We start from the raw sequence: 22,763 nt of genomic DNA on the forward strand, positions 1-22,763 counted from the left end.
AAAGGCTTCGGAAAGTATATAGGTTTACAGGTTTACATGCTACAGATCTTTAACCTTATTCTGGGGATAATGCTGAGGGCAGGATACTAGACTGGGTGGATCAACGGTCTGACCAGCAATGGCAAATCTTTTGCTACTATATAATGTGTTATGTTTAACAAAACCCGCTTTAATTTACTTCCCTTATTTTAAAATTTTAGAGCATACTTGCTGTGAGTTGAAGTGTACGGAGAGGAGGGTGAAATTATCCATTGCTCTCAAGTCATTTTTTAAATAGGTTTTTTTTTCTGGTTGAAACAGTTTTGGGATGTGAAAGCATTTTCTGGTAAAGAAAAAAAAAGTATTTACAGTTTCTTATACAGAAGAAAATAGAATCGCTAATGTGCAATAAAGCTTTAACTTATCAGCACTTTTCAGATAATATATCTCTCATGGAGATCCAGTGAGTTTAGCATATCTATTTAACATAGACACAGACATACTATCCATAGCCTTTGTGCTCAAGTATTTGCATAGTTCCATTTCCTCGAATTTTTCAGGTTACTCTTCTTTGGAATGTCAATATGAAAGTCAATATTTAACAGTGAACTGCAGCAAACTCCACTAAATTCTTGCCTACAGAACTTATCTGCACTACTCTCACTGCAATTCAACTTTCTCTGTATCCTCTTTGGGCCATTCACAAGATGTTGACTATGTTTGGGGGCCCAAAAGAAAACAACTTGCCACATAAGGGTATTCACTTCAATGGGAGCTGCTGGGTACTCAGTATCCTTGAAAAAAAATCAGGCTACTTATTTATGATCCTATATATGAACTTAGGAGCTTAATTTTAAGTACCCTTAAAAATCTTCCCTGGAATTTCCATATTCCCCATCTATTGTTGCTTCCCTGTGTTGAGATTTTGAGGAAAATCTCCTGTTTACTCCTCCTTTCAAACAGATCAATAAAACGGGAGTGGACCATAACTGAATCCATGTAACTGTCCAGCTTAAAAGTCACTCAACCCTGTCCGCTGAACAAAAAGATGTTTTCAGAATCATAATTCACTATCAGAATCTCAGGCAAAGCACCACAACAGCCAACCAACAAAAATCAGTGGAAACAAACTAACTCCTGGCTGGGAACTGGGTATTCAACACAGAGCTGTGGGTTTAAGTATCAATTTTCACTTTTGCAGTGGACACTTACCAAGAGCATGTAAGATCGTTGGATCATCCTTCAAAATGGAGAAGCCAGCTAAGTTACCAGTCAAATATAGTGTCCACGCACTGCATTGTGAAAACATTGAGACAATTGGCCTAATTCACCTGTGAAGTAATCCTATTTTTTGTTCATATAAATGTCTGCAGAAAACACATTTTGGGCCCTTAGAGGAGGTTTGCTTCAGGTAAACGTACTGGCCTTTGTAAATATTTGGACATCCCATCAGGGAACAGAAATAAAACCATGCGACTACAGCTTTTTAAAAAAAACAGGATGTCATTTTAAAAATGACTCACAACACATTGTATTTTCCTTTAATTCAAAACTGATGGGAAATGTCTTTCAACTTCTAGATTTCCTCATTTTGCAAACAGTTGTAGATACAAATTAGGTGAACCAACTATGCCTCTGAACATGTGACTCTTGAATGTCCAGTATTCAAAGGAATATGCAAAGTGAACAGTCCACAAGGAATCCACAGGCTGTGACTGGTTCACTAGTTAACACCAAACAATTTCTAATAATGACAAAATTGTAAAATCAGTGCAAAAACGGAATTGCAGTCTGTTTGGACATTTCATGAAAAGGAAAAAGGGCTATATGCATCAAATTATAATTGTTTTCACTGTTGTATTTGACAGATTCCTTATTATTTCTATTACAGTAGAGAATAGGAACCCCAGCCATTGTGTTAGGTGCTGTACATACAATCAGCTGCAAGCATAACTTCCACACGCTTACAAGTCTAGGTTTCAGACAGAGACTGACGGGAATGGAAGGAAGAGGAGGAAAGAGAAGGAAAAAAATGAAGACAATAGAGTTTAGCATAAAAGCTGCAGTCAGAAAAGAGACATGACCAGTAAGGATGTGAGCAATTAAATAGTAACCCAAGGGAGCTGTGGGTTGCAAGATCTGAAGCAACTGAAAATGAAAAGAAACATTTACTTTTTATTTGACTTTTTCTTTTTATTGGACTTTTTGCTGTGTTTCAGTGTGGCATGGCTCTCTGATCATTTGGACACAATTCAGTATTAACATTATTTTATGCTTTCTGTGGCATGCTTGAAATTTGACCCGGTATTCTAGGTAGTCTTTAATTCCTACCCCACCCTCGTTCCCTCTCTGGGTATGTCTACACATCAAAGTTATTTTGGAATACCAGATGTATCCCAAAAGAGCTACTCCGCAATAGTCACCTGTTATTTCAAAATATTTCTGGAAGGTCGGTCTAGGGCAGGTTTTAAACCCTTGATCTGGGCTCTAAAAGCAGATAATTTAGCCACTGTGTCACTGGAGGAGCCTTACAACCCACTTATGTTCTGGGACCCCATTATCCATCCTATGTCCCAGGTCCCAGTTGATTGAGGATGGGGCTTGAACCCATGACCTGGGTTCAAAATATTTTTCGAAATAACGGGCGTGCTATTTCGGCATCCTGGTAACCCTCATTCCATGAGGGTTAAGGGATGTCTCGAAATAGCATATCTTATTTTGAGTTTAGAGTGCAGTGTAGATATAGCTTCCGAGTTGACGGAGTGATAGAGTAACAACATTTGAAGTCTCAACCCAGGACAACTGAAAGGATAAGTCCATTACTAGGTGAATGAGCCTAAATTACTGGAGGATTCAAACCACCAAGCAAGGGTGAGTGCTAAATCTGCATGCCCTGGAACATTCTTCAAAAAACACAGATTCTCTCTGAAAGTATTTCAGCACCAAAAATATATATATATTGAGAATATTCCTTTTCCCCCACTCTCAGGTGGTGAAGGGTGGGGGGTAGTGTTAGGGTCTGTTAGGATTCAAAGGATCTGTCCCACCATCATAACATTCATTGTAAAAAACATCAGCCTTCTGAATAAAGATGAAAGGCTTGGAGTGCATTTAGAACCCATCAACACTGCCCCTTAATTAGGTGCAGTCTCTGTTGAGCAACATATGGCACTTCCTTGCATCTCCCTGCCACTTCACCATCACACTGTGGTTGAGCAATGAACCTCTAATCAGCCAGCTGTCTAAGAAGATAGCACTGGAGGGACAAACATGAAAGTTGCCTTGGTGACCCAGTGGGGAGGGGCATCTATGCGTGAGTGTGTTTGTGAACCAGTGCTGTGAGAATGCCCAAGGCACTCTTTGGCTTAGTGGAACATTGCTTATAATATTCTTTGTGTAAGACTAGTATGACGCAAAGCTAGTTACCCAGGGAAAATAGGTGTACATCTGGGATGGAGAAAGAATCACATCTGACAAAGACTGTTGTTTTAAGTATTTGAAGTCATCGCTGGTGATACAGATATTCAAATAATTTACAAGCAATTTCAATACTTTGTCTTCATCTCTTTTCATCCAACATTGTGTGTGCATTGCCCAGCACATGTGGTGAGGAAGCTGAACACCCAAGCGAGAATGCTAGGAAACACTGGGGAAGAGCTCAAGGCAGAACAAAGAGGATCAAATATAAGACTCTGGAAGGGTAGAAGACAATGTGGTAAGAGATCTTGAGGGAGTTCACAAAAAAGGCCAAAGAAGATGAAAAACATAGGGTACGTCTAGACTACAGGCTTTTGTCGACAGAAGTTTTGTCGACAGATACTGTCGACAAAACTTCTGTCAACAAAGAGCGTCTACAATACATTCAGTTCTGTCGACAAAGCAAGCTGCTTTGTCGACATGGTAGTGTAGACGCAAAGGACAGTTTACATGCAATAACACCTTCTGTGGACAGAAACTCTGTCGACAGAAGGTGTTGTGCCTCGTAAAATGAGGTTTACCAGCGTCGACAAAACTGCTGAGTTCTGTCGACGTTATGTCGACAGAACTCAGCGGTAGTGTAGATGCAGGTATAGTTTTGTCGACAAAAGTCCACTTTTGTCGACAAAACCCTGTAGTCTAGACACACCCTTAGCTGGAAGGAAGAAGAGGAAACACCCAAGGGAACCCATAGAATGGGGAAAGAGGTCGCAGAGACACAGCAGAGTGACCTAAGAGCAATTGGGGGACATCTCACATGAGACCGGGCTACAGAGAATGAAGGAGGAGGCTAGCAAAATGCACGCAAGGGACTAAAGAGAATAAAAGGCATAACCATGGGGAAAGGGCTGATGGGCAGAGCTCACAGAAATGGTTAGAAATTCAGAGATGTTAAAAAATGACACACAGGAGTTGCCAATTGTTTTAAATCATTAGTGGAGGAAAATACATACATTCATCCAAAGATCTCAAAGTGCTTTATAAATGTTTAGATGTGAGGTAGGTAACTATCTGCATAAAACAAATAATTTGTAGTAAATTATTTGATACGTTTTGCCTCTCTTTTGTGACAGAATATCTTGGAGTAATTTCCTTGAATAAATTCAATATTTGGTCTTATTCAGTCAGTATCATTTTTTGAGTTGATCACGAATATTCAAAATTCCAAACGCCATATTGCCTACTCTCGTGATTTTATGGAGAATCTCACAATACTTGGTGTTTTTCTTAAAGCTCCAGCTTCTGGAGTCAGGTGATTAAATGATACTTTCAGCTCCCATTAAAAAACCCACATTACTAAGCCTGATGGCTGTGACACATGATGATTAAATCATTTAAAACCAGAAGGCAAACAGAAAGAGCTCCAGGTGTGTTATTTTTAAAATCTCATTATTTTAAATCTAATACCATGATATTGGTTGGCCCGAATCATGATTTTCTAATGAGTTGGCAGTACTGAAGTTATGAGCTATCTGTTATGTCACATGGTTTCTATTCCTTCAGAATATGGGGGGAGAGGAGGAAGAGAAGGGGAAGTTGTCCCAGGGCCTGTTGATTCAAAGGGACCCAAGGCTGCTGGCTGCCGCTTTCACTACTACAGTGGTAGTAGTGATGGCCAGAGCTCTAGGTCTGTTAAATCACTGGCAAAGTGCTGTGTCACACAGGCAATACTAAAGGCTGGGGGGGAGCATGCCACACTTTGGGCAGCTCTCAGTGCTGGCTGCCCCAGCCTGCCCCTTGCAGGAGCATGGAGCCGCACCTGCCTAGGGGCCCACGGAGACTGTCGGCATCCCTGTATTCCCTTAATGAATGAGCATGAAAACACACTAGCACATATAACTTTGAACTTTTTGTTCTGTGAACCTTTACCAATAAAACTTGAGAGTTTGACTATTTGGCAAAAAGAGAACACCGGTGGATAACAAACACAGGTGAAGCAAAGTTCCAGAACTGCATACACATGTATTTGAAGAATTCAATTTTAAAATTCGCACACAAAATAATTTGCAATACAAATGCATGGTAATCCAATTAGGGAACAAAAGCAATAACCCCTTGATTTATCTGACCAATGAAAAATAAGCGCCACTGATTGAATTGCACATATTCATGAGCTGCTAGAAACTAAAAGCCAGGAGAGACTGAATGTCTTGCTGGAAGTTAACAGAAAATCTGTGGTAGAATACACTTTTCAAAGTACAGAGTTTAGTTACAATGTTGTGATTCAAATTGTTGTACCAATAAAAGCAAGCAGGATCTTATGAGGGGGATAAGGCAAAAAGCCATATTTATTGTAAAGATAATAATAAAGAATAAAGAAAAGATAGAAGCAAATAACGTTGTTTAACTACTTATTCCTATCACTACTTAACCATTCATTCAATCATTCATCCATTCATTCAGGTTCTGTGTATTTGTTATAGTTACCAGCCTGGAAGTTGCTTGTGACAGAATACTGGCCAGGTATTCTGTACACAAGTGATGGTAGTGGGGAGCGAAGTCCTCATCAGATGAGCATCTGAAGCTCCTGGTAGGCTGGCAGCAGAACCTTGGACTCTGACTCCATAGTCTTTTAGTCCAGTTCTTATAGGAATTTCTTCCTATGCCAGTCTATAGGAATTGCTGCATCATGCTGATGTCTTCAGGGTGGCTGCCAGGTGCTCGTCAGTGATCTCATAGGGTGGACCTCCAGTATTTGGTTTTCTCCACTTGACACCTTTTGGTTGCACTGGCACCTGATGCCTTCTTCAGCCCTTTGTTGCTGTATTCTCAGGCTGGCACCTCTCAAATATTCATTCATTGTCCAAGCACTCACTCTCTCTTACATACATTCCCTAATTAATGTTTCACATGCAGCATTTTGTATAATAATACAAGAGTTGTAGTTACAAAAAGTTACAAAAGTTTCTGGGTGGCATTTCTTAAAACATTCTCTCTCTGAGTGCTGAGTTAGTTACTGTTCTAGTTACAATGTTTCACTTTGCGATTAGGGTTAATTGCTTCACAATGCTTTGAAGAGAATGAGCGTCAATTGTGTAACAATAAGTTTGAGCGTGCCCTGGGACACAGAGAGGGGAGCTGTGTCTGGCTACATGGTATTATATTTTTAACATTTTTACATGACCTAATATTATATTCCTAACAAATTATATTCTAAAGGGGCAATAATAATAAATCTAAACATTTAACAATCTTAACAAATAAATAATAATAATAATAATAAATAATAATAATAATAATAAATCTAAACACTTTAAGTTGTGGGGAACAAATTATGGGGAGTCACTTCCACTTGGGGGAATCATTTTTAATACATTAATATGTTATCCCTACAAAATGCAAGCTGTAGTTTCTAAATAAAGCCATTTATTCAAATTACTATAACTCACCTAATTATATTATATGGTTCTTACTTTAAACTTATATTTATACAGCATGGGCATGACCTTGTACTTATAATTTGTCTGGATAATTTCATCATTTGTTTATCCAGGCCCAACATAATTCAGTTTGCATCTTCCAAATGCATTTTAAGTAGATCTCTATTTATGAGTCAAAACTTTGTTCTACAAATCTGTCCTACAATTGTGCCACATTAGGGATGTAAGTGACTAGTTGACTAATCGACTACCCGATAAGCATATGCCGTGGGCGGCCCTTACTACATTTAAAAGGCAGAGGCGCACAGGGCACTCCGCCCCACCCATTATCAACTAATTGAGTAGTCGATGGAAATTCCCTTGGCTACTTGATTAGCTGATTAATCAAAATTTAACATCCCTGTGCCACATGAATTGTTTTCCCCAGAATCAAGAAGGTAGATAAGGGGAATGCAATGTTGATAATTTTATTTAACAAGTTATTTGACAAAGAACAATACAAGATGATTATAAAGCGACTGCCGAAATATTGTCTGGATAATAACACTGCTCCGTAGATAAAAATTGCTTAACTGTTATATTCTCTTCTAAGTTAAAGTCAATGATATTTCATCAGGCTAGTGGTGGAAGACAATAAATGTGTGCTAGTAATGATAGCCATGGTCCTACATTTATGTCTCATTTTCTATATTGAAGGATCTTAAAATGCTTTACAGGGTGATATAAACTATATAGGAATCACGTTGTCCAGAACTGGGATGAAACACAGCATCAGGTTTTATACAGAACACTAACATTTCACCATAGTGTCTCACAGGAAGTGAAGAAATAGCATGTCTAATTAAAACCACAAGGTGATGAAGTAGGTGGAATGCAATTAACCAACTGGAATTTGGCCAGAACCTTGGGGCTAAGAACACCCAGGGTGAGATTCTGGGCTGTCACATAAGAGGCTCCACATGGAACTTATAGCTCAGGGAGAAGGTGGCTATGGTGGCTTTAATCTGCCTTTGGGTCCTGACAATTTGGACTCCTGCAGGGACTGGATAGGGTCACTGCATAACAGTGCCAAGAGCCTGATTAAAGAAGCCAAGGTAGGCTGTGTTATCTTATAGCCAGCAGTGCTGCTCTGAACCTTTGCTCTGGCAAACACCTCCAGGCCCTAATACCACCTTGACACATCCCCCAGCCAGAACTCATGCCAAGATCCGCAGGAGGCAGGCCTACAGCTGTTGTCCACAGGGCAGAGGCCAAAGCAGGGACAGGATTGTCTCACCCTCAGGCTCTTACCAGGAGACACACGATCTTAAACGAGCACAAATAGAACACAGGTTTAAATTTCATCAAAATGATAACATTTGAGCAGCATAATAGCCTGCACATCACCATGCTGTGACATTCCTTCCAGGAAGCATAACATGTCCTACAACATCTATGACTCTCTCTGGGGGTGTTCCATCCAAGTATTTTTCCTCCCCCCAACCCTACTTAGTGGGTATCATCTGCCAAGATCACAGGCCAAAGTGGAATTTCAGGGGGCTATCTACATATATTTGAGAGTGTATGTTTCTCTGTGAGTATGTCTACACTACAGAGTTTTGTCAGAAAAATGACCATTTTTTCTGACAAAAGTTGAGGAACGTCCACACTGCAATTGCGGTCTTCTGCAAGAATATTGAAACATCAGAGGGGTTTTTCTAGCATTGGCAATCCTCATTCTACGAGGAAGAAGCCTTTTTGCGAAAGAGCTCTTTTGCAAAAGGCACGTGTGCACAGGGAAGGGGGAGTTCTTTCAGAAGAAGAGGAAAGAGGAAAAAACACAGGTGCCCTGATGGATATTCCGTCCCTAGCAATCATAGATTACATGCGAGAGAGTGTCCATTCAGTCTGGACACTCTCTTTTGAAAAAGCAGATCGCTTTTTCGATGCATATTTGCAGTGTGGATACTCTTTTCCGAAAAAACTTCTTCCAAAAGAAGCCTGTAGTCTAGACGTAGCCTCTGAGTCTGTTTGTTCAAGAATTCCTCCTAAACAGTAAAAGCTAGGACCACCAAATTTGGTATTCAGCTTCCTCTTCTCCTAACTTAAAGTAAGATAAGAGTGTGGTTGTTCAGGGGAAGAGGAGAGGGCTGATGCTTGCCCCCCAGTTTGTGCAGGGAGGCATAAAACCATACAAAAAAGAGACAATTACCAGGCAGGTGAAAGGGGCTGGCTAGGGGCATGCCCTGCCCCATCCAGAACTGCCTCAGCCCCAAGCTTCCCACCTCCTAAACATCCTTTAGGGAGGAAAAGGAGGCTGCAGCTCCCACCTCCTCAATTCATATGGGAACATTGCTAACTGTTCCCCTTTGTTAGGGAACAAGGGGAAAGTGCACAGTTTGCTGCATTCTTCACTCTGGCAAGGGGCAGATGAAACAGGATCTGCCCCAGCCGGGGAACATGTACCCTTCCCTCAGCTGTGCCTGCTACAGCTTCATCAGCCATAGGCAGGCATTTCTCACCTGCCCCCAAGCTGCTGTGGCGAGAGAGAGCTGGGGTAGTCCTCTCCCCACAAAAATCTACACACTGAACTCCTCATCACCAGCCCTGCCCCAGAGCAATGATTTAAATGAAGAATCATAAAAAATAATTGAGTTAAGGACCCAACCAATGCTGGGTAAATCTTTTAAGTTGCTATATTTTAGCAATATAATTGTTCTAAGATAGGTGACATACCACCAATGGAACATGCATCAGTGAGGTGATATGGAGCATGAGATGTGAAAGCAAGAAAACAACTGAGAATTAAAAAGCTTGGCAGTAAGGGGGGGAGCAGAAAATCACATTAATGGAGCAAGTTTGTGTTCGAGGCTTACTTCTGTGTGTGCACAGCTGACCACACAAGGCAGCCGGATCAATGCAGAATCCTCTGCTAGAGGGTAATCAATGCTCTGTGTTCACAGTTCTGGTGCTTATTGTAACAGCTTTGTACACAGGATTAGAGCTTTTTTTTGTGAACTTCACTGGTAGTTAATTCTGTGCTTTGGCCCTGAATGGGAAGAAAGTTTGCCTTGCAGTTAAGGGTACAGAGAACAGAAAGGACCTAATTGTAGAATGCTGGCTATCACAGGAAATGAGAGTTCGCCCATCAGATAATTATGGGTTTACATTTTGTTTTGATGGATTCTCTGCTGCTTTTGCACACATGTTCATCTTGCACTTGTAAACAGATATGCACCAGAATGGGAGGAAAATTGTAGGCTAAGATATAACCACCAAGACTCATTGAATCTTTAAGAAACTGCAATAAACTAAGTCATAAAGGCTGCTTTTAACATGGATACAGGATGTATTTATAATACAGCCTCTTATGCAAACCATTTTTCATGGACTGGCTCCAGGAGACCTCCTAATTGATTAAAGTCATAGTGTACATCTACACAGCAGCGTTATTTTGCAATAATGGACGCTATTTCAAAATAACAAAGTTTGCATCTACACAGCAAGCCGTTATATTGAAATAATTTCAAGCTGGAGGAATTCTTACTCTGGCTCCTGTAGCCCTCATTTCACAAGAAGTAAGGAAGTCAAAGGAAGAGTGTTCTTCCTTTGACTTAGCTTTTGGCGCTGTCTATGCAGCAGGAAATTAAGCTATTTCAACTTCAGCTACGCAATTGACATAGCTGAAGCTGTGTATCTTAATTTTACTTTTACCCTGCAGTATAGATGTGCCCAAAGGGAATTAGCAAAGGTAGAATGACAGTTTTTCTACTATATATAATATGATATGATATTATTAGTGGACAGAGTCCAGCTTTTCCATAATGTTTTAGTCCTCTGGTGCAGAAGGACAGTAATGTTAATCCAGAGTGCTAACATGTCAAATAAATATGTGGTTTCCAATAAAACTGAGAGAATAACTCATAAATATGGTGTGCATACTGTGTTAGCAATAATTTGGGCTCTCCAAACATCTGCATCTTTACATACCAGCATTGGTATCGAGGAGAAAACTCATGTTTTAACCCTCATCCTTAAATTCAATGAAGGAAGAAAGTTCACAAATGTCCTGAGTTGTTTTTTAAGGGCCATACTATGTTCATAAAAACAAGACCACGGCTGTATCTAAATGCCTGTCATTTCATGCCTTTTTAAAAAAAATAGTTAATGTTTTTAACAAGTGCTCATTAATAACATAAATCACTAAAGTGTTTCTTGTATGTTAAGTAGTTAATACATTAAGCCTGTATTTGTTACTTCTGTTGTGAATTTTGCCACTGACTTCAATAGGTTCTGGGTCAGACCCAGCAACAGCAGTATTCTTGCTTTGTACATTCATAGTTAAAAATATGAACAATAATTTTAAACTTCTTCCTGACAGAAATGCTGACAAGCAGATGGTTGTGTGTCTATAGAAGGAATTCAGTGCTCTGATTCAGCAAAGCACTTCAGCAAATGCTTCAAATTTCATTGTCTTTGGTGGGACATAAGCATGTGCTTAAGTGTTTTGCTGAGCTGAGGGCTACAGTAACCAGAGATCTCATAAAAATTATAAATACTTTTATTAAGGCCACGGACTTATCCAATGCAGCAACAAAATGTAGGTGCAGCCAGTGTCGATCTAGTAAAGCTATGGAAGCTCTTAGCAATGTCAAGAGAATTCTTGAGAAGTGTGGACACAATTGCAGCTTTTCTTTTATTCTATCTTCCTGTTATTCACAGTTGGTATAAGATAAAATGTTTTTTCATAAATATAAACTAGCTATCCAGTACCATCTGCTTGTGTGGTGCCAATTAACCCACCAGCTCCCCACTATTTAACTTTACCTACCAATCTTTGCTCCAGGCAATCAGTGCAAAAACAGTCCAATGAAGTTCACGGAGCCAACTTAGACTGTTAAGAACTGAACTTGGCACACAAAATCACTGACATTTGAGATGGAAAAGACATTATGTTCTCTAATCATTTCCTTACCAGTACAAGATCATACTTCACTGGGGCTACGTCTATACCGAAGGCTTCTTGCGCAAGAGCGCATCCACACTGCAAAAACACATCGGAAAAGTGATGCGCTTTTGCACAAGAGAGCATCCAGACTGCATGGACACTCTCTCATAAGAAAGCTCTGATTGCTATTAACAGAATGGCCACCAGGGCTCCTGTGCTCGTTTCCATAGGCTGTTTTTGTGCAAAAAACCCATTTCCCATCCACACATACCTTTTTGCTCAATAACTCTTGCTCAAAAAGGAGTTATTCCTCATAGAAAGAGGAATATCTATACCACAAAAATCCCTCTGTTCTGTCGATTCATTGAAAATTTTCTTGTGCAAAAACGCTCTTGAGGTGTGGACGCTCCGTGAGTTTTTGTGCAAAAATGGTTGTTTTGGAGCAAAAACTCTGCAGTGTAGACATAGCCTAACTGTTTTTGAATCCAATCTAGTTTAAACCATTCAGCCACAAGGATTCTATACTGTGAAGAATATTCCACAGTATAAAGTGATGTTGATTCTGCTTTCCTTTGCACAGTTTCATCCCTTCACCCTACTTGTGCCCCATTATACTACACTAAATAGTCTCTTAGCTGTTTACGCTCTGAAAACTGGAGGTTTTATATCCCCATTATCTGTCATTCAGCCATGATAAACATCTTTAATTCCCGTAATCTCCTTTCATAAATCTTTTTCAACTCTTTTAACCATTTTTGTTGCACTTCACTGACTTCCTTCCAGTGCTTTGTCCCTCTATTGTCCTTCTTTCTGAACTTGCCCCAATTCCCAGTGCCATCAATATCCATAACTTATTACATTAGCTGCAGCACAACATTTGAGCATTACTTAAAGGTGTTTGCTATTCTTATTTCATGATTTTGAAAAAAATCAACATCAGGACATAACATGTAATTAACAAGAAATACTCCCAATACTGGTCTATCTAGAATTATTTCAAGCAGGGACTAATATTTATACAAGTAATAGGCCCACAGATTCACCACTGCCTTACTCCAACACGCAATTAAGTATTAAAGAGCACTTTCTTCATGTCCCTGGGGTAAAAGTTTGAACTTAATATTTGCCTGTCCCTTCCAGCCATGAGCTGACCTGGGCACTAGCTTATGAGTGACAAGGGTCCAGTTTCTGACAATGGTTGACACACGTCAGCCTGCTGCCACAGAGGCCTAAAACAGGCAACTTCTCCTTTAATCTCACTTGTAGTAACCTCAACTTCCTTGAAGTGCTGTTTCGTGGATCACTGCCTCACTATAGGCTCTACTATGCTTTGTACATGGGCACAGCCTCCAAGGTTTACAGACCATTCAGCTTCATTTATTGAGCAAGCTGCTTTACTTTGTGCATTCTAATCACTTCCATCTGGCTTTAGGACAAAGTGTGTCATAATCTGATCCCCACAACCTGAATTATCTCCAAGAAAGTTAATTATGCTGCTGAAAAGTCCCCAAAGAGGTTAATTAAAGCTATTTATTTTGGGAGGAGTGTGATAGTAATCACTAGAAAAGAAAAAAATGACTCACTAAAGTAAGGATGTTTGCGCTTTACAGTCAGGTGGGACAGTTGGTGAGGATAATACATAACACTCAGCATTCAGGCCTTGTCTTGCCCTGCCACCGATCTACTTCGGCTACTCAGTGTCTTGCATGTGGGGCGGTCGGCAGGGGCTCTCATCCTGGTGGAGTACTGGTATGAATGGGAGAGGGCTCGGAGATCTATTTATCATGTCTAAGCAGACACAATAAATCAACAGTAGGTCCCTGGATGTTGCCAGACCACAATGCCCCTGGACCAGAGAACCCTGGGAACTTACCAGCCCCGGCAGCCCCAGAGCTCTGGAGCCCCAACAGCCCTGGAGCAGTGGAACCTTGGCAGTCCAAGCGCAGAAGAGCCCTGTGGTGAGTTGCAGAGGAGCCCTTTGCTGATGGACCCCAGGAGATCCTGGAGTCTGTCAGCAGAGGAAAGGAATTGACCTCCCTTGGTCTGGCAAACTCCCTCATGGTGCCAGATCAGGGAGGTCCAACTTGTAGTTCAGATTCAATTCATTTCAGTGCAATCTGAAAATCTGAGGTTTTCATCTTATGGTTATTAGGGGTCCTATGTAAAATGACTCAAAGTCTGACAATACAGATGTGAGATCATGAATCAGAAACCACCATTCATTATTATTACTTAGATTGTGGTAGTGCCCACACACTGTGCTAGGTCTCTTGCAAACACAACAAACAGTCTCAGCCTAGGGCAGCTTACAATATAAGACCTTTGTCTTTAAATTACCACTCTTGCAGAACCCATTGAATTCAGCTAGGCTCCACAAAGGCAAAGCAGTTTTCCTCAATGGATATAAATGCAGGATTGGGGTCTACTAAGGCAGGGATAGACAAAGTGTGGAGGAAAGGATGGAAGACAAAGGTGATTAGAGTTATTAAAGGCACCCATTTTGTTAGTTCTGTTTATGGTCTGCTGGGCAGGTTGCTCAATACCTTTGTGAACTATCCTTGAAAGCCAACATCCTTTCCAGTGGCCAATATAGGTTTGCAAGTTACAGATGGTCAGAAGATTGGAGAATGTGAGCACGTGTCAGTCCTTTAGCTACTAGTAGGCATTAGCCTCCTTGCACCACGGTTCCACATTGTGGCTATGTCTAGACTATGGAGTTTTTCTGGGAGGTATCCCGGAAAAACTCTGCCGTGTCCAGGAAACGCGTCTGCTCTTCCGACGTTTTTTATAGAAGAGCAGACGCGCTTTTTAGGAAGCCCTGTCTTCCTCATGCCACAAGGAAAAAGGGCTCTTCCGAAAGAGGAGGTTTTTCCAAAATTTGACCAAGTGTAGACGGGCCAAATTTCAGAAAAGCCTGTTCTGAGAAAACAATCTGAATAAGGTGCACAAATTGCAGAGTGCAATTTGCGTATCTTTTTCTTACAAAAAGCGGCAGTCTAGACATAACCTCTGATGGATGGTTATGGCCGTGCACAGACAGAACCACTAAATGTTTGCCTCTATGAAGGTCTTGCTCTATCTTTCCTATTCTCCTGTAAACAACTGTCCACAGGGGTGCAATGGGTCAACAGGTCAGCCAAATAACAGAGAAGATAAAGGGCTTCCTGGGTGTCCACAATCCCCTGATGTGTAGTAATACAATTACCAGCTGATCAAACAGCCACATCTCACTGAAGGCTAGAAACAGTGGCGGTAGCCAACAGCTTGTGGCAAGCCTGTTGTCTCAACTTCTGTCTCCCCCTCCCCACTGCCAAGGCTTGAATTGTTGGGGATGGGGAGCTGGGGGGCTCTAAGGAATCACTTTTCACTGGACTTTTGGCCTTGCTTTTCACTCCTTTTGTGCTCTGAGTTGAAACCCTTTATAGCTCCTTCTCCCTTTGTTGAGGTGTCAGAGAGACAGCCTGAGCAGTCAGAGTGAAATGAAAGGCAAGCAGATCAGTCTGCAGTGCCCTCTGCTTTTGCTGGGCATGTAGGATCTCTTCAAGAAAGCATTGGGAGGATTAGTCAAAACTGACAAAGCTGCCCAAAGCGTTAAGAGACAAAGGAGATTACTTTAGAGGTCTCCGTTCAATGCTATAGAACGTGGCAATTAGGTCACAGGTCAAAAGAGATGCTGTATATTACTTTATTGGTGATGCCAGCCAGGATTCTCCACTGAGAACAGCTGGTTAAGAATGAATGAAAGACTGAGTAGTTAAGTTTGGAATTGCAATGCTTTGCTGCTACATAGTCATCTGTCAACCTCCAAATGCTTCACTGACAGTAAATCTCAACAGTGCTGGCAAATACCTTGCTGTTCAACAGATGGAGAAACAGGGAAATAAAAAGAAGTTAAACAAGTGCATGTCTGCACTGTAATTAGATAGCCACGATTTGTCTGGGCCAGCTGATTTGGTCTCTTGGGACTCAGGCTATGGGATTCTTTAAATGCTGTGTAGACATTCAGGCTTCGGCTGCAGCCCAAGTTTCAGACCATACCATTCCCAGGATCCTAGAGCATGGGCTCCAGACAAACCCCACATTTCTACCCAGCAATGAAACAGCCCTGTGAGCCTGAGTCAGATGGCATGGGACAGCCACAGATTTCAGATTTCACATACCCATTATGTGGCTGTCCAGTTATACAGCCAGTCAGAGCTGGGAACAGGATCCTAAATTCTTGTTTGCAGTCTAACCAACAGACCACTCTGAAAAAAGGAAAATCATTCTTCACGTTAGACATGAGTGCATAAGCAAAGAGTGACAAATTAAAGTTAAAGGGAAAACATTAGCTTTGGTAGTAGGAAAGCAAGTCTATTTCCAAAGGTGATCTGCAGGTGGAGCAACTGCCTTCTTAAGGCAATTATGGCAAAATCTTGACCGCAAAGTAATTAGCGGAAGTGATTTAAAATAGAGTGGTGTGACTTAAAAGCTTTTTAACTTAAAATAAATAGATAAAGTTACCTCAGTATCGGCAGTGTGCCCTTGTACAGCACTTCCCTATATTTACTGTAGGAAATACCATAAATACTGCAGTTATCTTTCTGCAAATACTTACTTTTAGTTATCTAAGGCAATTGGCACATTTTAAGGGCCACCAATGTAGTAAATAGTTTACACAGTTTAAGGATATAATATAGCATCCTCCTTTCCAGTTGCAGTGAGCTGGACCAGGTGCTCTGAGAAATCCAATCCTACAGCTTCTGAGTCTATTCATTTAAAGAGTTGCTTGAAAATTTTTATTGAGGAATGCACAGAGAAATATTTTCTATGTCCCTCCCCCCCTTTATATGCATGTGCTGCTTTGAAAATTTAATGATAGGACTCAACTAAATTTAGAGGAGACACATTTGAAATTAGTTTCGAGAGTTTTCCATTTTGAGAGTCATCACATAGCACAGGAGGGTACCTCCTTTCCCACTCCAAACTCCCCAATTAACAGAAACATTAGACTTTTGGCAAGAGTCTGGAAAATGCAATTGCCATCAGGAATTGAGTTGCAGCAAAGTGAGACTGGGAACTGGAAATACAGCATCCTTAGCAATGAGCTTAAGATTCATATCTGATTTTAGTTGCAACTGGCTGTTGAACACATAATTAGATTTTGGATGAAAGTCAGCAACACCAGTGAGAGCTAACCAAACAGTGCTCTGACTGCATTCAGCAGAGTTTTGAATATCTGGTAAACAGTTTACTGAATCTAATCAGTGAAACAAACCAATAATAGATCATTGACAGATTTTAGATTCCAGCATGACAGGGATATTCTTGTTTTTATTGTACTCTAAACTTGGATTGAAAATTACTCCCGTTTGCCTTCAAACATGTATCTACACAACATGCAGAATTGTTCTAAGGGATATCAGATTACTTTCAAAATTATTTTATGTTGATGATTAAATTGTATTATGTGTAGTTTATTGTTATTGATTTCCCTATTTCAATATAGGAATTCTGATGATTGTGTCCATATGTCATTGCAAATTAAATGTGTTTTGCATGTACATTATTTTTTAAAATGCATTTATGATGTACTATAGTAAGAGTATATACAAAAACAGTTAGTTACTAGTTATAAAATATCAGCAGTGAGTTACATATTTTAACCAAAAGAAGAAAAAGTATCTGCCTTGAGGACTTTACAAATTATTATTAATAATCTTTAGCTTTTACATTGCACTTTTCATCAGTAGATATCAAAATGCTTTAGAAAAGAGGTCAGTAGCACCTCAGTTTTATAGCTAGGGGAAACTGAGACACAGAGCAGTGAAGTAGCTTGCCCACAGGTAACAAAGACAATTAGATAAAGAAACATAACAAAAGGGAGGGGTATACGGGTGATGCTATTTCATATACATGCACACACAAATAACTTTACAGCTAGCTAAGGATGCAATTCACCTCTCTGGACAGCTAGCACAAAGCCTGTGAGCCACTTATGTCCTATTTAGCACCCAAGATGTTAGCAGTCCATAGGTAGAACAGATCAGGAATTTTCTGTCAGAATGACCTTTCAATGGAAAATACAGTTTTTGAAAAATTGAAATTTTCTCTGGGAAAAATCATGGCTTACCTTTTGCTCTGTAACTCGACCTCCCCAAAGGAAAACAAAGGAAAATGTGTCATGTAATCCCTGAAAAAGGATACTAATTCAGAGATTTCCTAATGGAGAATGCAGCTGGATATAAACAATGTAGCCACTTTTTTGGTCATTTAACTCTTGTAGCAAACCAATGGAATTGAATAGGAGTTAAGGGCTCTGCAATTTGTGTACCTTTTTCTGATTGTTTTTTCGGAAGAGGCTTTTCCAAAATGTGGCCCATCTACACTGGGCCAAATTTTGGAAAAACATCCTCTTTCGGAAGAGCCCTTGTTCCTTCATAAAATGAGGAAGACAAGGTTTCTGATTGAGCGTGTCTTCTCATCCACAAAAAATGCCTCCACTATCCTGGAAAAAATAAGCCTGGAATAAGCCTTCCTTTATTTTGAGATTATTTCCAAATAACGGAATTGCTGTATAGATGCTCGCATAGTTATTTTGGAATAATAGTCATTATTCCAAAATAACTTTGCTCTGTAGACACACCTGAAGAGACCTCAGAAGACCACCGAGTCCAACTCCCTGCCCAAAGCAGGACCAACCCCAACTAAATCATCCCAGCCAGGCCTTTGTCAAGCCAGCACTTAAAAACCTCTAGGGAGCGAGATTTTATCACCTCCCTTGGTAACCCATTCCAGTGCTTCACCACCCTCCTAGTAAAATAGTTTTTCCTAATATCCAACCTAGACCTCCCCCACTGTAACTTGAGACCACCGCTCCTCTTTCTGCCATCTGTCACTACTGAGAACAGCCTCTGTCCATCCTCCCTTTAGGTAGTTAAAGGCTTCTATCAAATTCTCCCTCTTCTGTTCTCCAGACTGAACAAGCCCAAATCCTTCAGCCTCTCCTCACAGGTCATGCGCTCCAGCCCCCTAATCATTTTGGTCGCCCTCCCCTGGACCCTCTCCATTATATCCACATCCTTTCTGTAATGGGGACCCAGAATTGGACACAATACTCCAGAAGTGGCCTCACCAGAGCCGAATAAAGGGGAATAATCACTATTCTAGATCTGCTGGCAACGGTCCTCTTAATGCACCATAACATGCCATTAGTTTTCTTGGCTTCAAGGGCACACTGTTGACTCATATCCAGCTTTTCATTCCACTGTAACCCCCAGGTCCTTTTCTGCCAAACTGCTGCTTAGCCAGTTGGTTCTCAACCGGTAATAGCACTTGGGAGTCTTCTGTCTCAAGTGCAGGACTCTGCACGTGTCCTTGTTGAACGTCATCAGATTTCTTTAGCTCAATCATCCATTTCTCTAAGTCTCTCTGGACCCTCTTCCTACCTCTCCCCCAGCTTAGTGTCATCAGCAAACTTGTTAAGGGTGCAATCCATCCCCTTATTCAAGTAATTAATAAAGATGTTGAATAAAACCGTCCCAGGTAGGTGAGGTATGACTTGCCCTTGGTGAATCCATGTTGACTATTCTTGATCACTTTCCTCTCTTCCAAGTGCTTCAAAATGGATTCTTTGAGGATCCCCTCCATGATTTTTCTGGGGACTGTGGTGAGGCTGACCAGTCTGTAGTTCCTTGGATTGTCCTTCTTCCCTTTTTTAAAGATGGGCACTACATTTGCCTTTTTCCAATCAGCCGGAACCTCCCCTGATCTCCACAAGTGTTCAAAGATAATGGTCAGTGGCTTTACAATCACATCAGCCAACTCCCTCAGCACCCTTGGATGCATTAGATCTGCCTTCATGGATTTGTGTATGTTCCACGAGGAGTAACGGTAGTTCGGAATAGGAAGCCTAATCTGAACTACCTACTCCGTGCCGCGTGTAGCCGTGGGCACGGAGTCCAAACTAGCGGGGCTTTAAAAATGGTGGTGCCCGGCAAGATGCAAATGAAGCCCGGGAAATTCAAATCCCGGGCTTCATTTGCAACTTCGGTTGCCTACATTAACCACCCTAGTTCGAACTAGGGTGGTAGTGTAGACATACCCTTACATACAGTGCAACTTCTCCACCTTTTCTCCCTGCCTGTCCTTCCTCACCAGTTTATACCCCTTCAAGACAGTGCTCCAGTCATGTGAATCACCTCACCAAACCTCTGTTATTCCTTTCATCACTTCAGGTGATGAAAAATCCATCGCAAACCTAAGTAAAGTGTTCTAATGATTAATTACTGTCTCAGTTTAAAAAGTGCACCTTGTCTCTAATCTTGTCTAACTTCAACTTCCAATCGTGGGATTTTTTTATGCCTTTGTTTGCCACTATCAGAAATGTTCTCCCTATATAGATACTCACAGACCATTTTGTGTTTTTCTAAGATATCTGTAATTTTTTACAAATGAGTCTGAGTGACTCTTGCGGTTTTATTTATGTATCTTGTGCCAAAGCTAATGACATTAATTGGTGTTCTGAATATTTAAAAATCAAAGCCACTTTAGCTCTCAACAACAATCTCTTTAAATAACACTTATATGTATACACATCACATAGTTACATGGTAATTCCCATTTCCTAGTGACTTGGCACTATAAAAAAAGAAATTCAAAGGAATCACTAACTTATTATGCTAAAGTTTAAAATAACAGTCCAGGAACTAATTAGTTTCTATCTTAACATTATGCCTGTTATTCTGTTATAATCTGCTTCTAAATCTTGAGAATCTTGCTAAAATACAGGACTCTGATTAAATTGTGCAATAAAGAAACTAATTGAACAAAAAAGCCACTTCAGTTAATACATTCATCACCACTGTTAGGTCAGCAATCAGACTTCCAACAAATGAGGTTTGTTGTTTTTTCTAAAACACACTTTTATTATCAATTTACAATCAAATTCTAAGCCAATTAGTTTCAGGGTACTAGACTCATAAATACACAGCTACTTCTTAAATTCTCCACTAATTAGCAAAATGTAACTGATTTCAAAAGCTCCATTTGTTTTAATGAAAAAGACCATAATATTATGGTTCTATAAAGAATACTTCATTAAACCTCCCAAAGCATTAATAAAATAGTAAAGTCGTCTGAGTCTGGCCAAGGCTCTGTATGGTATGGTAGTTCTCTTAAAATGCAAGTGGTGCTACTCCATTGCTGTAAAGAATGGCACTGACTGAGAAACATTACAGTCCAACACCAAACTGGGATGCCCTGCATTTTTGTAATTTATACTATAGCTCTGAAATGTAGGTGAAATTAATTTAAGAAGCTGGTATTTGGGCTTTGAAGGATTTAGGCCTTGATTACTAAGTTCTGTAAACCACCCAGGAATCAATGGAGATACATTGATTTACACCAGCTGAGAATCTGGCTCTTTTTTTAAAAAAAAATGTTTGTTTATATTTTCCAGTTGCCTGTATTCCATTCTACAGGAAGAGTGCAGCCATTAAAACTAGAATTTTAAAGTGGATAAAACTAAACAAAATAATAAAAACAGAAGACCTTCTCCTTAGAACAACCACCACCATAACCACCAAAAAAAAAAACCTCCCAAAGACCTTTTCAGCTTCATGGTAGACACAGTCCCATTAACTTCTGTCTCCTAGTCAACTCTTCTCTCCTCCCCATTACTTCCTAGAGAAGCCTGAACAAACAGGGGTGGCTAGCAGCAGCTCCTAACAGGCACCACATCCATGGGGCTACGTCTAGACTGCAGGCTTCTTTCAGAAGCAGCTTTTTTCAGAAGAGATCTTCTGAAAATACTTCCAAAAGCGAACGTCCACACGCAAAAGCTCATGGAAAAAGCGATGCACTTTTGCGAAAGAGAGCGTCCAGACTGATTGGACACTCTCTCGCATAAAAGGCCACCTGGAACCACTTCAGCCAGGGCTTTACGTCACCAGTTGCTTCTGAGTGCTAGTGCCGGAGCCCTGCAGAGACATGTGCTCAAAGGGACCTCCCTGGACAGTTCTGCTTCTGCTGCGTGCTTGTTACCTTTTCAAGGGACAGCAAAGCTTTAGCAGTGCCTGCTATGGTTGCCCTGTTCTTTTTTGGACGCCACAGCTTTTTCCTTTGAGTCATGGAGCCGGAGCTGCCCCTGAGTATGCAATGGCCCCACACAACCATGCTACAGGTTTTGCAGCACTTTCAGCCAGTTGCCTCCTGGTCCCGACTGAGCTCGACCATGGGCTCATTCTAGGGACCGTCTCCCTGGATGCGGCTGCTACATTCTGGCAACCGCACCCCACTGTGGAGAGGGTTTTTGGAGGCTTGACATCAGTTCAGACTGGTGGCACCGGCTGGTCCTGGGGTGGTGGGACGACCAGCAGTGGCTCCAAAACTTCCGCATGCGGAAGGCCAACTTCTTTGAGCTATGGGCCTGCCTTGCCCCCACTCTCCAGAGATGTGACACCCACCTGTGGCCTTCCATCCCCATGGAGAAGCGGGTCACAATAGCCCTCTGGAAGCTTGCCACCCCCGACAGCTACCAGTTCGGCGTGGGGAAGTCCATTGTCGGGGCCTCATCATGGAGGTAAGGCACTCCTGGGCTGCAGTCCCTGCGGGGAGGGGGGAGGAAGAGTGTTGGATAAGGGGGACCCTCAGGAAAGAGGGATTGGAGGTTGGGGGGGTGGAGTGAGGTGGGGGGGAAGGCCCATCCCCAGGGTCTTGTACCGTCCCGCCCTCACACAGCCCTGCTGCTGGGGTGGGAGGGCGGCCTCATAGGAGGTGGGGAGGGGCAGGGGGTAGTGGAGGGGAGCAGGGCAGGCACCTCCAAAGGGCTCAGGTTTTGTGTGTTTCTTTGTGTGTTTCTCTGTTTTGTGTGTTTCTTTGTCTCCTTCTGCAGGTGGTGAGGGCCATCAACTCGATCCTGCTGCGGAGGGTCGTCTGTCTGGGAGACCTCGATGTGACCGTGGCCAGATTTGCTGCCATGGGGTTGGTTCCTGAACTGCAGCAGAGCCATTGATGGGACC

Source organism: Pelodiscus sinensis, chromosome 3 (genome assembly GCF_049634645.1).
Source record: "Pelodiscus sinensis isolate JC-2024 chromosome 3, ASM4963464v1, whole genome shotgun sequence".
NCBI classification, from domain to species: Eukaryota; Metazoa; Chordata; order Testudines; family Trionychidae; genus Pelodiscus; species Pelodiscus sinensis.